The 17,363-nt window shown below is 44.0% G+C and overlaps 1 protein-coding gene across 2 annotated transcripts in view; it reads left to right on the top strand.

The window, feature by feature from the left end:
• The window catches only part of cdh13 (cadherin 13, H-cadherin (heart)), a 1,126,050-nt gene that overhangs the window by 522,109 nt on the left and 586,578 nt on the right, over nucleotides 1-17,363 (top strand). The window lies entirely within an intron of this gene.

The raw sequence follows: 17,363 nt of genomic DNA, 5'->3' as shown, positions 1-17,363 counted from the left end.
TTGAGAGGAGATTTGCTAGCCGTGTTCAAAGTCATGAAGCATCCAGACTGAATGGGTCAGGAGAAACCATTGACAGAAGGGTTGGAAACCAGCAGATGAGGATTTATTGTGATTGGCAAAAGAAGGGTCGATTGATTTCAAACTCAATTAAGGACGATTGCATGGCTAAATCCAATTTGGTTGGAGACAATAACTGTTATGATCCCAGCTGATAATACTGGACAAGTCAGACCTCATAATGAAGCCTGGCTTGATAGATCCTACCTTTTGTTCTAGAAACTGTGGAGGAAAGTCACTGAACAAAACCACAGAAATCTGCTGATGAACTTTTAACAAAAATAATAAAATGGCAAATGAACTACATTACACCAGACAAAAAGGTTGGGAAGATCTCAGTACAGACACAAGAAGATGATTCAATTTCTCAATATTCCTTTACCCAGCAATATCTTTGAGACCAACGACTTTAGAACACATTTCTCAAGTAAAAACTGTGGAATTGATCATGAAAGTATAGATAGACCAGTGAAGAGTTACCACTAGCTTGACACAAAGGATCCTTTTTGGGACTGGTACACATGCAAACAGTTTTCTAAAGGGCACTCTTGAGCATTGACTTGATGATTCTCACCCAACTTGTATCTCTCCCCGAGATGTCAAAAACTACATTCTAAACTCTCCGTTTGGGAGGCTATATTCTCCCGCAGGAGGAGAATTGCAACCAATTTACGATCCCCCTTTGGAGTGCAAATTCAATGAAATTCCGTATCTCTTGCAATGCAAAATTATGCATGGCAAGCATTGCAAGGGATTCAGAGGGACTCCCGCTACCGAGTCACCATTTTGAGTGGGCGGCCTGGTAGTGAAGTCCCACAGCTGACCACCCCCACTCCCCCATACCACAAACCAGTCCCAAAATCTCCCCTGCCCCCCCCTCCACGCACACTGCAAAACATCCCCCCACTCCCCCGATTGCCTGGGTGCCTCCCTTTCCCCACATATAGGGGTTAACCGCCACCCCCACCACTGGACCCCTTAATGAGGGAGACCACCCCAGGACCCCATGGACAGGGAGACCCCCCCCCCCGTGAGTCCAGAATGAGAGGAACTCTCCACAGGGACCCTCTAACTAAAGGGACCCCCCCCCACAGACATCCCCGAACTAAAGGGACTCCCTGACGGACCCCCTAACTAAAGGGACCCCAACAGAGGCCCCCAAACTAAAGGGACCCCACACAGTCCCCCCCCCCCCCCCCCAGACTGTCATCCTCCCCCCCCCCCCCCAAAAGAAAAATCAGAGACACCTGTCTGGAAGCTCAAGAGCAGTCTAGCCAGGGGCAGTGAACAAAATTACAGCTGTAACACTTACCTGGAAGCTCCATGTGTTCATTCCTGGAAGGAAAACAGCTGTGACCTGTGTTTAAACCCCTCAGATCCATTAACTGCAAGCCATTCATAGAACATAGAACATAGAACAGTACAGCACAGAACAGGCCCTTCGGCCCTCAATGTTGTGCCGAGCCATGATCACCCTGCTCAAACCCACGTATCCACCCTATACCCGTAACCCAACAACCCCCCTTAACCTTACTTTTTATTAGGACACTAAGGGCAATTTAGCATGGCCAATCCACCTAACCCGCACATCTTTGGACTGTGGGAGGAAACCGGAGCACCCGGAGGAAACCCACGCACACAGGGGGAGGACGTGCAGACTCCACACAGACAGTGACCCAGCCGGGAATCGAACCTGGGACCCTGGAGCTGTGAAGCATTTATGCTAACCACCATGCTACCCTGCTGCCCAAGCCTTCTAGTGGTGGGTTGTGATAGACAGCTTCCACACACCAGCTGTAGCCTTGATTCATTCATCTTTTTTCATGGATCAGTGTTCTATGTGATGAAACCCCAATGTTTATAAACATTCACCATATCAAGGAATGGTAAGTGCATGCCAAGCACTAAATGCATTCCAATCACTCACGAGTGTGTGTGTGGGGGAGGGGGGGGGGGGGGAGTGGCGAATGTAGCTTTAGTTGAGGGGTCCCTGTGGGTGTCCCTTTAGTTAAGGGTACCTGTAAGGGGTTCCTTCAGTTAGGGGGTCCCGGAGTGTCCCCCTATTCCTGGGGTCTTGGGGGTGTCTTCCTATTCATGAGGTCCCTGGGGGAATGGAGGGTGCATCGGTGTTGGGGGGGGGGGGGGGGTGGTACTGGTAGAGCAGATAATGGGCAGGTTGTGCATTGTTGGGGGGGGGGAAACGATGATCCTTGGAGGGTGCCTCTGGCAGGCGGCTTCCCTTGGAGTTTCCCACTTGGCCACAGTGAGGTCCACTATGCTAGAGCCATGCTAGTAGATACCATAATTGATCCATGCCCACGTGATTCCCATCCCCGAGATTGGAGAATCATGGAGGGCACGAACATAGATAGCACAGTGCTTTGCACAGTTGCTTCACAGCTCCAGAGTCCTAGGTTCGATTCCTGGCTTGGGTCACTGTCTGTGCAGAGTCTGTACGTTCTCCCCTTGTATGTGTGTATTTCCTCTGGGTGCTCCGGTTTCCTCCCACAGTCCAAAGAAGTGCAGGTTAGGTTGATTGGCCTTGATAAATTGCCCTTTGTGTCCAAAATAAGGTTAGGTGGGGTTATGGGGATGGGGTGGAGTGGTGGCCTTAAGTGGGGTGCTCTTTCCAAGGGCCTGTGCAGGCTCAATGGGCCGAATGGCCTCTTTCTGCATTGTAAATTCTATGCCGAGCCCACTAAATGGATGTAAATGCGTCATGAAGACCCATTTGCATTCATTCACATCTTCCCACTGTCACGCAGTCATGGATCCCGATCCCAGCACCAATGGCAATTGCGATCGGCGATCCCTATTTTCTTTCCCCCAACGCTTGATTCTCCGTCCCATCACCAAACATGATCCGGCCATCATGGGATGGAGAACCCAGCCACTATTGCTACAACAGCAGAGCAACCACATTGGTTCCCTAAATGTAGTCTCACAAACATAGTTTTCGAGCAGCCTTGTATCATTTCTTATCTCAGAGAGCTGAAAATCTGTCTTCAATCTCTGACCCAAACTGAACACTCCGCTCTCTTTCTCTCTGTCTCTGTGTCACTTGATCACTGTCACTGGCAACAGTCTAGGTTTTTCTACTTTTGTGTTTTTTTCCCCAAAGCCACGAAACCCATCTCTATCTTCAAGGGTTGTAAAACCTCATTAAAATGTATGTTTATATAAACAAACACAAAAGACTGACTTATCAGCCATTTCTAGGCACCAAGGCTCATAAAAGACCTAAATGAAACTGGAACCAACTTGCCTTTCTTAACACAAAAATACATAGCAATAAAGTCAACTTTAAAATAGTACATTGTTCATCACACAGATCTGGATGGAGCTACTGGATAGATATACAGTTGTGTTAGCTATAAATTTCAGCACAACAGCAAAGTTGCAACGTTAAATCTACCATGAGAGAATGTTCATCCAGTCTGGCAAAATGTAACAAAAAGCAGTTTAGTAGACAGAGAAGTTTGTATGCTCCTGTTATGAACCCCATTTATATTCAATGCGAAGACATCCCAAATCCCAGAAGACAAACTTGGAAAGCTGGTTCTTAACTGTTTATTTTTGTGATTTGCAATAATGTGAGGAAAGACGTGAAAAAAACGTAGGGAAAGGTGTGAGTCTTGTTCTTATTTATTCAAATAATTTTTAAAAATTAAACATTAAAACACACAGCAAGAAAGGGAATGGTATACAGCAACATTTATAAATTAACAACAATAATGGTAACCCATATAGTATACTTAAATTGCCCCCCAATCCAAATATATCTACTTCCCTAAACTCTGAGAATACACCTTCCCCAAAGCAACATCCCATCGGTTTTAACATTGAGTGTCAAATCCGACAAATAATTACCACACAGGACCAGCAGCTTTCTCTTCAGAATATTTCCTCTAGTTTAGTATGGGGTCTCACTGAGGCTGACATTTTCTGCTTTCCTTCCACACAACAGCTTAATTTTCTGAGACAGCTCTGATTTCAAACAGGCATGGCTATGATCTCGGTCCCTAGACGGCTAGTTTCCAATTTGCTGAACAAAATACCTGTTGCACCCTGCTACTAGGCTAATGTACATCTCGCAAGCCCTCAGTGCAGCTAAACCCCCATCAGTTTTGTTTTCTATCAGATTATTTATTTATTTTATTTCTTTCCAATTTTGTTGCACTTCATAGGCCATTTAGTTGGTTAATTATCTTTATTGCTGGACCATAAGGTTATAAGAAGAAAATTGTTCTCATTGGGAACCTTGAATTAAGTATTGGATCCTTACTTCTGGCCCCTTTTAAGCTGATTTTAAATAATGATTACCAAAGTAAAGGTAGCAACAGTTGCATAACTGTTTCTTGCATAAAGTAGTATTGTTGAAGGCAACATTACCATTGGAATCCAATCCTGTGCTTTTTGGTGGATCTTGCTGTTGATGGAAAATCTGCTTTTTAATTTGAAGAAATTAATTGAAAATATTAGTTTTGATGAACTTACTTTCATTTCTGGTCTCCCCTCTGCCCAAATAATCACAATGATAAGCATTTAGTGGCTAATGAGTGCATACATTTTAGTGTTAACACATTGTCACCCCTCTTCTTCATACTGTGAACAGGCAGTTTAGTTATTTTCTGCCCTTATACTCTACCAATGGTACTGGCAATGCACTAACAGTTGTAGGGTAATTTGTCATTGAAAACAGCACTTTTAAGAAAAGAACATGAATATAATGTTCAGAGGCATTTATGTCTCTGTAACTTACTTAGGGATGTGGTGAAGGAAAGGTAATTGGTAAATAAGGATCTTTGAGAACAGCTCTACAACAAGAAATAAGTATGAGAATGAAGAAATAGATCAGAGAGCAAGTGAAAATGGGAGTAAAATAAGGGAGACCAATGGGGTAGGGTGGGTTCATATGTTCTCTGCTCAAGTAATAATTAGATTACCAGATGACGGAATGACTTAAGGAATTGGGAAAGGATGGACAGTTTGTTTAAAAGGTCACTAGACTTGGTAATTAGAGTTTAGCTTCAGTCCATATATGAGAAGGGTGCAAATTAATTGGTTGTAGGTTTTGTTTATTTACTGTTTTTTATTGTATATCTGGCAGATATACAAGTTTATTTTCCCATGTATAAAATATGCAAAACATTTAAGGGTAAATTTATGAAATCACACAAATAATGGGAACACATAGCTGGAAAATATGGGTCAGGAGGAGATGTGTGGGAGAGTGAATATTTCGGTGGATTGAAAATTCAGAGCAACATGCCAGGATTTCAAATATATTTGGTCCTATAGTGACACAATAAACAAAACCAGGAAATGGCTTTTCTGGTTATTATCCTATTTGCAAATTAATATTAATGGTACTTCCTCACAGGCTTTGTGGTAACACCCTAGATACATTCTGGTGTATTTTACCAGTTAATACAGTCAAATGTTTTTCACCTAGCAGACAATGCTCTGTCCCTCTTTATTTAATATCCTCATTGCCCAAGGGTTGCTTATCAATGATGCCATGATATCATAATGGCGCAAGTCGAGGGGACAGACACCAATAACTTTGAGGGAGGTAGTGTGGTGAGATTGTCTATAGACTAGTGATCTAGAGTCCAGGGCATTACTCTGGGGACCTGGATTCAAATCCCACCACAGCAGATGGTGACATTTGAATTGTACACAAATCTGGAATTAAAAGTCTAATGAGGACCATGTCGATTGTCGGTGAAACTCGTTTGGTGCAGTAAAGTCCTTGAGCAAAGCAACTCTGTTGGCCTTACCCGGTCTACCCAGCATGTGACTCCAGATCCACAGCAATGCTGTTGATTCTTTAAAAAATGCTCCCTGAAATGGCCTAACAAGACACTCAGTTCAAGAGCAATTCGGGATGGGCAACAAATGCTAGCCCAGCCGATGAAGTCCACATCCCATGAATTAATTCTCAAAAAACAACTATTGTGGGTACTTTTACTTAGCTCATTGTGATCTTAGGGTATTGCTGAACCATTATTAGCAACCCTTGAACAGCAGGAGACTAAACCCATGCCATCAACGTTATTAAGCTCCACACTCTGACCACATGTGGTAACCACCTCAGGAATATCGCAGATCAAGATGTCAGATGACATTGCATAATGTCATTTTTGTTTTTACAAAGCTAAACATTTTTATTAATTTGACTAATCACTTAGCCAGTAGGGTGCAAGTCGAAGATAACAAAATATTTAAATAAAGAACAGATAGAAACAAGCATATAAAGCAAATCCTTCAATTATAAACCAGCAAAACTGACCCAACAAATCACTAGGGTGGTTTCCTTGTAATGTTTTTAGTGGCCATTTTCTGCTTCACAGGTTAGTGTGCGCAGTACTTCTTTCTGATGTCTATTTAATCATACCAGAAATTTATGTTTATACACATTCTGTAGTCCTGTTCTCCTGATTTATTTTAAAGTGATATTATGGATTAAGCTTATCTCTCTGCATGATTTAATAGTCCTCAGTTAAATGCTTTCTTTTTGAACTCCAAACCTCGACTTCTCTAATCTTCATATTCGTATTGCAATTCAGATCAATCTTGTTGCTTTTGTCTGCATAATATCTAATGCTTGCATACGTTTGTTGAGATATGATGACAAGAATGGAACATAATGCTTCCAAGTATGGTCTGACTCGTACATTGGAAAAATATGACCAAACCCTCTTGAGGTTTACGCTTGCTATTCTGTTCCATAACCTAGTACTCCGTTTGTTTTTAAATTGCCTTTCAATGTTATATGGACATTGAAAATTATGGGTATGCTATCAGCCCCAGCTCATTTCTAACTCTTTTCATTGCATACCTATGATGGACACATTTAGTCAGTTTGCATTACTTTGCAATATTGTTTAACTATTCATTTTAAGGTTGTGCTACTTTAATAGTGCTGCACACTCTCAATAGGCAAGTCTCTTGCAGCCAATGGAAACACCAGATGAGCCTTAATAATTCATTGAGTATAGTAACCATTGGTCTTGGGAGACTTACTTAGACGTTGGCCTTGGCTGTATGAGATCCATGCATCGCAGTCACCGGAGCGCTAACCCGGCACTTGGCCCAGTTGAAAAACAGCCTCCTTTCTCTGTCTTAGTCTCAGGAGCTAATCTAACAGGTTTAAATTTGCTTTCAGATCATTAATGTAAATTAGAAAGAACAGGGTCCAAACACCAGCTCCTGAGGGGCTCCAATCAACACATCCCCAGTCTGACATTACACTTCTCAGCAATACTCTCAGTTTCCTATTACCACCGGAACTAACATAGCGTTCTTTGATAAAATAATTGGCTGCAGAAATTGATTATGTGAGGGATCCTAGTCACCCTACGTCTGGTGCATTCTTGAACAAAAGTAACATAAAGGAAACAAAATAAATCTCTGCATTCATGAGAAGATTATACTTTTTGCATCGACACTAACAGGAACAAACCCAGTCCAAAGTGTCATGGTGATAAAATCACATTTTCTTAGCATTAGAGTTGAGCGTGGCCAAATGAATATTCAGAATTGGTTGGGAAATGTTTCTGACATACATCTGTGACACTGCTGCAAAGTTTTACATGGAGATTCAGGAAGGAAAAGTTGCAAATAAGGCTAGGGTTAAAGTGCCGCCCTTTCACCTCCTCCACCAGCCTTCAATAGATTAATAAATGAAGTGCTGGCAAATGGCCGAAGGAATTCCATTGTCACTTGCAATCTGTAAATTAGACTGTTATGACAAACAAGCCACCTTTATGTGACAATTATCTGACAGAACTTCCTCTACCCTATTAACATACATTTTCTGGTGCAATCTCCACTGCGGAACAGTATGAAATTTTAATTCAACTGTTAATTGGATTAAAAGGATTCTGTCTTCATAATAAGTGTTTGTTTTCACTTGTTTGCTGGCATGCAATGGAATGGTTTAAGATGTACCGAACGATGTTGGCCTAGATCTTCCTGTCAAAATAACACTTGAGGTTAATGGCACTCACTATTATTTATATGCAAATTAAGCACCAAATTCAGGCAACGAACAGACCCATGGCTAAAAGTTGAATTCAGGTGCCATCCTAGTTGTGCCACATGTTAGTCTCATGATCATTGCATCCCCCCATTCTGTCTCCATTTTATTTGAGGAATTTGTTGTGTTTGCCAGTTAATTGTCCATTAAACTCCGAGGGTGAGAAGAGTGTTCTTGGAACGGGGCAGGGATAGGGGGGGGGGGCTGGCGCTGCCCAACCTATGTGGGTACTATTGGGCTGCCAATGCAGCGATGGTGCGTAAGTGGGTAATGGACGGGGAAGGGGCAGCATGGAAGAGGATGGAGATGGCGTCCGGTGTGGGCACGAGCCTGGAGGCGCTGGTAACGGCGCCGTTGCCGCTCCCTCCAACGAGGTATACCACGAGCCCGGTGGCGGCGGCTACCCTCAAAATTTGGGGGCAATGGAGACGGCATAGGGGAGAAGTGGGTGTCTCGATGGAGGCCCCGATATGAGGGGACCATCGGTTTGTTCCAGGGAGCATTAATGGCTGATTTCTGGGCTGGCACAGGGTAGGAGTTAGGAGGTTGAGGGACCTGTTTGTGGAGGGGAGGTTCGCGAGCTTGGGGGAGTTTGGTTTGGTGGGAGGGAGAACTATGTGCATGGGTTTGTGGGATGTGGCGGGTTTTATCTCTTTCCCTTTTGTTGTTTGCTTTTTTTTTCTTTGTTTGCAGTTGCTTTTGTAGTTCGGTGGGTGTTGTTCTTGGGTTTTTACCATGGTTGCTTTGTTAATATTGTTTTGTTGTTTACATTTTGTGAAAATCTTAATAAAAATTATTTTAAAAAAAATAATTGTCCATTACAATCACCACAGAACGTTAAGTTAAACACAAGTGTCCTTTTAGTGATCTGATAATTGTTAATTACTGGCACCAGAAATGAACCATAGCAAGTGTGGGACCTCATTCCTTAAATTTTGAACTTTTTTGGGGAGCTTTTAAAAACACCAAAGGAAATTTCTTACTTTCACTTTCTTTTTTTCCTCTCCCTCTTAACCCAATCTTTCTCTCCCTCTCTGAAATTCTCTTTATGTTCTCGATGTTGAATTTACCCTTTTTATTCCACCCTTGTTGGAGATGCAGCCACATCCCAAAGACATGGGGCAGAATTATCCGCTCCCCACGTGGCGTGGAAGAATCGTGGGAGGGCCTCCCGACATTTTTTACGCCCCCCCTGGCCCCCCTGCAATTCCCCCCCTCTCGGAAAAATCGGCACTCGCCGTTTTTCATTGCGAACGGCGATTCTCCGAGCCCGATGGGCCGAGCAGTCGGCCCTTCACGCCCGTTTCACCATGGCAGCAACCACACCTGGTCGCTGCATTCGTGAAACGGATGGCGGATGCCCGTTTGGGGCATCCAGGGGCCCGATTGGGACGGGAGCACCACGACTGTGCTCCGGAGGGGACAGGCCTGCGATCGGTGCCCACCGATCGTCGGGCCTGCGTCCAAAACGGACGCACTCTTTCCCCTCCGCCCCCCAGCTGCGGAAGGGGCTGGCAGACATGAATTGGCCTCAACAGCCACAACAGACGATGTTTCTATACATAAGTAACGCTCATAGCTCACCCTCTCCCAAGGCAGATGGATGCTAATAATAATATTTCACGCTCCCTTTCAGTCCTTCCTGTGCTTATTTCCTGATCTTTAAATCTAGCTGGTTAAAGAGGTATTTTGTTGCCTGCCCTGCTTGCTCAAGTCCGAGATGCATGATGTCCTCCTTGCGTCTTTATTTTTAGCAACTTTGTTGGCAAATGATTTTGGAGTTGAATGGGTGCTGGGCAGATCTAAGTAATACTCTACGTAAGATCTAAATAATACCCGTTATTGTGCCATTTTTGTCAGATGACATTGTGGTAAAAGTTGATCACGCCCTTCTAGATTTTCTGATTTCCGTAAACAGGTGTTTTTCAGAATGGAAGTCAAGTTGGAATGCCATGCATTAGGTGCAGAAAGTACTGCAAGCACGATTCTCAGGATGAGGGACTCCAGTTATGTTATGTGGATAGATGGAGAAGTTAGTGTTTTTCCTGACGGAGGTGCTCAAAACCTTGAGAGGTCTCAAGGTTTCAGATGGGGAGAAACTGTCCACATTGGCTGAAGGCTTGAGAACCAAAGCACTCCAAATTAAAGCGGTTGGCAAAAGAGCTAATGGCAACCCGAGGACAGTCTTTCCTACACAGTACATGGTTACGGTTTGGAATACACGCCTGAGGGTGTGGTGGAGAAGATCCAAGTGTGGTTTTTAAAACGGAATTGGGTAAGCATCTGTAGGAAAAAGAGTCACAGGGCTTTGGGGAGAGGGCCAAGGAGCGGGACTGGCTAAATTGCTCTTCGCAGAATCACAGAATCGCTACAGTGCAGGAGGAGGCCATTTGGCTCATTAAATCTACACTGCTTCTCTGAAAGAACATTCTACCTAGTCCCACTCTTGCAGTAAACTGGCAGACTTGGGAAGTGCTGAGTGACCTCCTGTGCTGTTGCTATGCTACGATTCAATTCTATTGTAGGTTATTCTGCTGCAGTACGTGCTGCTAGCCATATTTAGCAGTAAAAGAACTTCTTACTATATTGCAAACTTTCTTACCTTTAATATTGTGGATGATTTATGATTTTTGTGGCACTTTTGAAGAGTTTTAAAGAGTTAGATCATTCACCCTTAGCACTGGATAATAAAAACAGAATGGATTAACATCCCAAAAGCCTGTAACGCACTGAAGGTGAATGAAGCTTCGCATCGAGTAAGCATATCCCCCTCCCTACAAAAGGAAGTATTATTTTTAATTATATTACAATGGTGTATACCACTGAGCATTACAAACCAGATGGGCTATTTTCAAGGCCTGTTTTTTACTGGCTTAACCAATACCAGTGGAACGATAGCATACCTCCAGATCACCTCCCCCATCTAGAAAAGGCTAAAATAATGCATTTTCGAATGTCCTTGGATGCCAAGTGAGAATAGGATCAGGTTCGAACGTGATAATCAATTGCTCCACTGACACACACTGCCCAAACTGGGGAGAAAAATGTAAGGATGAACATCATCAGGTATTAGCTGTGGCTCAATAGTAGCATTGTTGAATATGATTAAGAAGGTCATGCGTACAAGCCTCACTCCAAAAACTGGAACATGCAATCCCAACTGCCATACCAAATAGATATCAAAATTGCACAATAATTGTCCGTGTCGGAATTCTTTCCGTTGTATTTATTTAATTATTTTTTATAAGTTTAAATGTGATTCAAGTGCGAATATTATGCTTAAGTTAAATAGTGCTGATTCCAAATGGCAATTCTTTAACATGAATGATTTTAAATTTAAGAAATTAAATGTTGAGCAGTAGTTGGGGAAAAGGATCTTGCACCTTTAAAGCTTTTTTAAATAATATAATTTAGTCTTCTGACATCTTTAATAGAAGTTATCTATGTCGGCATACCTTCAAATGATCCTCTTGTCAGTTTTGAAAATTGAAAATACCCCAAACTAGCATTTTAAGTAGGCAGATTTATTTGGAGTATGATTAATTTCATTTCTGATATCGCAAGCCTCCACAATACGGTGAAAAGGGATGCAGTAAAACCCGAGTATTATCACACTCTGGTCGTAATCTGTCCATTATTCAAAAATCATGCTACACTTTAAATTCCTATTCTATTTAATCTACCTCATTTAATCTAATATAGATCCTGTGAACAACTTGTGCTTGATAAAGGGGAAATTCTATCTTCCAGTTCAATTAATAAATACCCACATTATTCTCTGCTTAGCAGGCTTTGCAAACATTTGATTCTGAGGAAGAAAAGAGCAGCACCACATTTTAATTTAAGCTAAAACTTAGTCTGAAATATTTGTGTAGTGGGTGATAATTTGATTGATGGACAGACAGCTGAGAATAATATGGTCATAGGAAGTCATGGGACAAGAAGGGAATTCTGGGACAAGAACGCATTGCCGAGGAGAGAAATGTCAAATGTTGCGCAGTTTGTAGCACACTCACCTCTGACTCACAAATTTCTAGGTTCAATTTGCACTTGAGGATGTTGGCACTCCAGTGCTGTACTCAGGGAGTGCTGCACTGTCAGAGCTTCCACCATTCTGATGAGATGTTATAATGTCGCTGGATCATAATCGGGGAACTCCCTTCCTCACGTACTGAGGTTCAGGAATAATAGTAGTAATCTTTATTAGTGTCACAAGTAGGCTTACATTAACGCTGCAATGAAGTTACTGTGCAAATCCCCTAGTCGCCACACTCTGGCGCCTGTTCAGGAACACTGAGGGAGAATTCAGAATGTCTAATTCAGGGGTGGGCAAACTACGGCCCGCGGGCCACATGCGGCCCGCCAAAGGTATTTCTGCGGCCCACCAAGTCATTAAAAAAAAAAAATTTTTTTTTAAAAATTTTTTTTTAAAAAATTTTTTTTTAAGGTTAATGGGGGGGGGCTTTTGGGTTACTTACTGGTATAGGGTGGATACGTTGACTTGAGTAGGGTGATCATTGCTCGGAACAACGTCGAGGGCCGAAGGGCCTGTTCTGTGCTGTACTGTTCTATGTTCTGTATGAGGCGCCCAGAATCATAACCGGGTGAAGTAATTATTTTACTTAATATACTATGCGGCCCTTTGTGAATTGTGAATTTCTGAATGTGGCCCTTGCATGGAAAAGTTTGCCCACCCCTGGTCTAATTCACCCAACAAATATGTCTTTCTGGACTTGTGGGAGGAAACCGGGGCGTCCGGAGGAAACCCATGCAGACCCGGGTCGAAAGTGCAGACTCCGCACAGACAGTGACCCAAGCCGGGAATCGAACCTGGGTCCCTGGCGCTGTGTAGGAACAGTGCTAACCTCTGTGCTACCCTGCCGCCCAAGGTGATTCACCATTGCCTTCTCAAGAGCAGTTAACGATCGGCAAGAAATGGTGGGCCCAGCCAATAATGCCCAGAACTGTGAAAGGATGGGGGAGAAAACTGTCCCCGTCTGCTTGCTTGGGTGGATGCTAAAGTTCCCCTGGCACTACGTTCATTGTTATCCCTCTATCAACATCACTTTCTCTAATCGATCTCACATTGCTGTTTATAGAAGTTTGTGGTGTGTACATTGATGCATCGTTTTCTACAACCATTAAGTGACGACACTTCAAAATAGTTAACTATTGGCTGTAAAGTGTCTGGTTGTTGTGAAAACCTCTATATAAATGCAAGTCTTTCCAATTCTTTAATTGATTCACAGGGGAAAGAATATCTGATTGTATCGGCCAATGGTGTTTCTCCTGTGTGACCCATTTGCATCCACTTCGCAGGCCGGGCACCATATTCTCCGAGCCTTGGTGATTCTCCGGTCCTCTGGGCTGGGAATCACATGGGCGCGGGTCATCTCTTGGTATTTCCCGGCTTGGCCCTAACATGGTGGACCTCGCGGTGGATCTAGGGGTTGACCCCTTAAGGGAGTTGCCCTCAGCGTCCATCCGAGAGCCACCCTCCCCCTCACAATCCCAGACCTGCCCACCCCACACCCCCAGTCACCCTCCCTGAGACCCCCGAACTAAAGAGATCCCCCAGAGACCGCTCAAAATAAAGAGGCCCCACATGACCTGCTAAATAAAGAGACCCCTTTGAGAACGGTTAAATAAAGAGACCCCCCCAAAATCCCCTAAATAAGGAAACCCCTTATATAGGGAGAACTCCCAGAGAAACCCTCTAAATAGGAGGACCCCCCCCACAGACCTCCCAGAAAATAGAATCCTGTCAGGAAGCCCCCCGCCCCAGAAAAGAGACCACTGCCTGGGAGCTACAGAGCAGTCCAGCCAGACAGAGGTGTCTGGAAGGTAGACAGCAGTCCAGTCAGAGGTGTCTAGAAAGTAGAGAGCAGTCCAGACAGAGGCAGTGAAACAAATCCTGTTGTCACTTTCATGTGGGCATACACCTACTGGCTCAGACAGAGGAAGCACCATGTTGACCCTGGAAAGAGAAAGGCAGGGACCTGTATTTAAACCCGTCAGATACTGCAAGCCATTCATTCATTTCCCTTAGTGGGCTGTGATTGACAGGTTCCACACTCAGCTTCGTTCATCTTTTTCATGTTTCCGTAACACTAAAGTGCTCTGACCACAATGTTTACAAACAAGAGAGTTAAGTTCATAAGTTCATAAGCTATCGGTGCAGAATTAGGCCCATCGAGTCGGCTCCACCATTCAATCACGGCTGATCTCATCCTGGCCTTAACTCCACTGTCCTGACCTTCTCCATAACCCTTCAACCCATTATCAAGCGCTGGCAGTTTCCAGCTGAGCATATCAAAATCACTGCAGCGTGAATGGAGGTTGATTAGAATACACTTAACTCTCTTTGAAGTGGTTGATGTTTGTAAACATTGCATGGGGGTAAGTGCATTACAGTCACTCAAGCATGTGATTTCACTGCACTTACCTCTCTTTGAACTGGTCAATGGTTACAAACATTGAGATTTCACCACATGGGCCTCTGAACCATGAAGGGAGATGAAGGAATCAAAGTTACAGATGGTTTGTAGAAGTTGTCAATCACAGACCTCTACTAGAGTGCTATGAATGGCTTGCAGATAATAGATCTGTGGGAACTAAACACTGGTCACAGCTGCTCTCCTTCAAGGAATGGACATGTGGAGCTGCAAGGTAAGTGTTACAGTTTTAACTCCTCTCACTGCCCTTGTCTAGACTGCTCTCTAGCTTCCAGACGGCGTTCTCTTTCTGAGGATCTATTTGGGGAGGGAAGCAGAGAGTCCCTGGGGGGTCCTCCTATTACAGGGGTCCCTGGGAGGTCCCCCTATTACAACGGTTCCTGTGGGGGGGGTCCCTTATAACAGGGTCTCTGTGGAGGGGCATGGAGAGGGAGGCGGTTTCTGATAGAGGAGACGTAGGCAGGAGTGCATTTTTGGAGGAGGGGTAGTGCTTGGATAGTCTCTAACAGCATGGACCTGACGTGGTGAACCTTGTGGTGGGTTACCGCGAGGTCTATCACGCCAGGGCCACACTGGTGGAGACCACAAGTGATCCACCGCCACATGATTCCCGGCCGCGACGATTGAAGAATCACGGAGGGCCAGAGCATAGGGCGCGTGTCCACTAAATGAATGCAAATGAGTCATTAAGGCACATTTGCATTTATTTACATGCTTCCGTGGACCTCAATCCCGATTTTGCCCTGACGCCAGATTTCCCATCCCATTATGGAACAGGATCCGGGGGTCCCGGGATGGAAAATCCGCCCCTTATGACTCAGGAGGCAGTGTTACCAACTGAATGATTGCTGGCAGTTGGGAAGTATTTGAAGATGTACAGCATCTGTGTATATAATGTAATTCCTTGTCTACATATTTATATTTTGTCTTTTGCTCTAAAATAGTGTTAGTGTAGAACCAGTAAACTTTGCAATGGTGCCCCGGGTGAGTGCAACTTCATCCTTTCGTTTTGACTTAATTTAGAAATAAATATTCCTTTATAGGGATCTGTATTTTTACGAAAACAATCTGACACTTTTTCGCATTTACTATTGATGCAAATGGCCCTGCCATTCTGCCTGGAATGAATTAGATTAGCGAGCCTAATACAGCCTTCCATTATCTGCGCAAACCTTTTCAGCTTCCGAAAGAACCTTGTCAGCACAATCTTCTGTTCTTCATTTCACCTCCTTCCAAAAAGCCCGACTTTCTTTGGTCTTCTGTCAGTCCCTCTTGGAGTGAAGTCATCTGTTGATCTTGGAGGCGCTTTCCAGTGACCTATAGAGAACTGGATTGGTAGAACCTTTTTTCTTTGCTGAACATTAGCACATGCCACCAAGGGAAGGAGGATCACTAAAGAAAATTAAAATACAATTTTTGTGAAAAAGACGTCTTGCATTCCAGTCATTTCTTCATGTTTTTTGATCAGATGCTGAAACGGTTTTACAAATTTGAGTTTCTGTCTGACTCGCCCAGATAATAACTACCTTGCAGGTAGCCATTAGAAGGATGGACTAATGAAGGAATATCAGACAAAAGGAAGAGCAACCTATTTCAGGACAGTAAGCAGTGGTGAAATATTTTATTCAAGGCAGCTGCTCACTTACACAGAGGGTAGTGGGTGCCTGGAACTCGCTACCGGAGAAGGTGGTGGAAGCAGGGATGATAGTGACGTTTAAGGGGCATCTTGACAAATACATGATTAGGATGGGAATAGAGGGATATGGACCCCGGAAGTATAGAAGATTTTAGTTTAGACGGCCAGCATGGTCGGCACAGGCTTGAAGGGCTGAAGGGCCTGTTTCTGTGCTGTACTTTTCTTTGTTCTTTGCTCCAAATCTACTGCAAAGACTACAATTACATCCTTCAAAATTGAGTTCCCTATAAGGGCCTCCAGAAATATTCTGAACCATAATTCTATGGGTTCTATGCCCACTGCCTTAACGGCGAGAGCTATTGCAGTTCATTCATATGAGATCAAAGCCCCTCAATACATTTTGAAGATAGGACCTCTAAGATTTGGGTCACTATATAGATGATAGAACATACAGAGCAGAAGGAGGCCATTTGGCCCATCGTGTCCGCACCAGCCCACTTTAGCCCTCACTTCCATCATCTCCCCGTAACCCAATAACCCCCTCCAAACCACCTTGGTCACCAAGGGCAATTCAGCATGGTCAATCCACCTAACCTGCACGTCTTTGGACAGTGGGACGAAACCAGAGCACCTGGAGGAAACCCACGCAGACACGGGGAGAACGTGCAGACTCTGCACAGACAGTGATCCAGCGGGGAATCGAACCTGGGACCCTGGCTCTGTGAAGCCACAGTGCTATCCACTTATGCTACCGTGCTGCCCACTATGTTCCTCAGCTGAATACAATTGCTTCTTCTCTGACCAGGAGGTACAGAACCTTCCCTCTCCCATTCCCAAGCTCTTAATCTCAAGCTCTCACTCACAAAGTGACAATTCTTCTCACTGTTCAGTCAATTCCGCAGGGTTTTCAATTACTTTGTCATCCCTGGAGTAGCTTTTTACAGCACTGGACATATGCTTGTTTTTCTTTCCTCTTTAGAGGGATAGAAGATGGTGCTACAGATCTATGTAATGATGAGATGAAAGTGCCTTGTCCCTTTCATTGAAATGTAATTGTAGACTAACAGAAGCCATCAGGGGCTGTTTAGCACAGGGCTAAATCGCTGGCTTTGAAAGCAGACCAAGGCAGGCCAGTCGCACGGTTCGATTCCCGTAACAGCCTCCCCGAACA

The sequence above is a fragment of the Scyliorhinus canicula genome, chromosome 9, assembly GCF_902713615.1.
Source record: "Scyliorhinus canicula chromosome 9, sScyCan1.1, whole genome shotgun sequence".
Lineage (NCBI taxonomy): Eukaryota > Metazoa > Chordata > Chondrichthyes > Carcharhiniformes > Scyliorhinidae > Scyliorhinus > Scyliorhinus canicula.
This window is presented reverse-complemented; position numbering and strand designations above follow the sequence as displayed.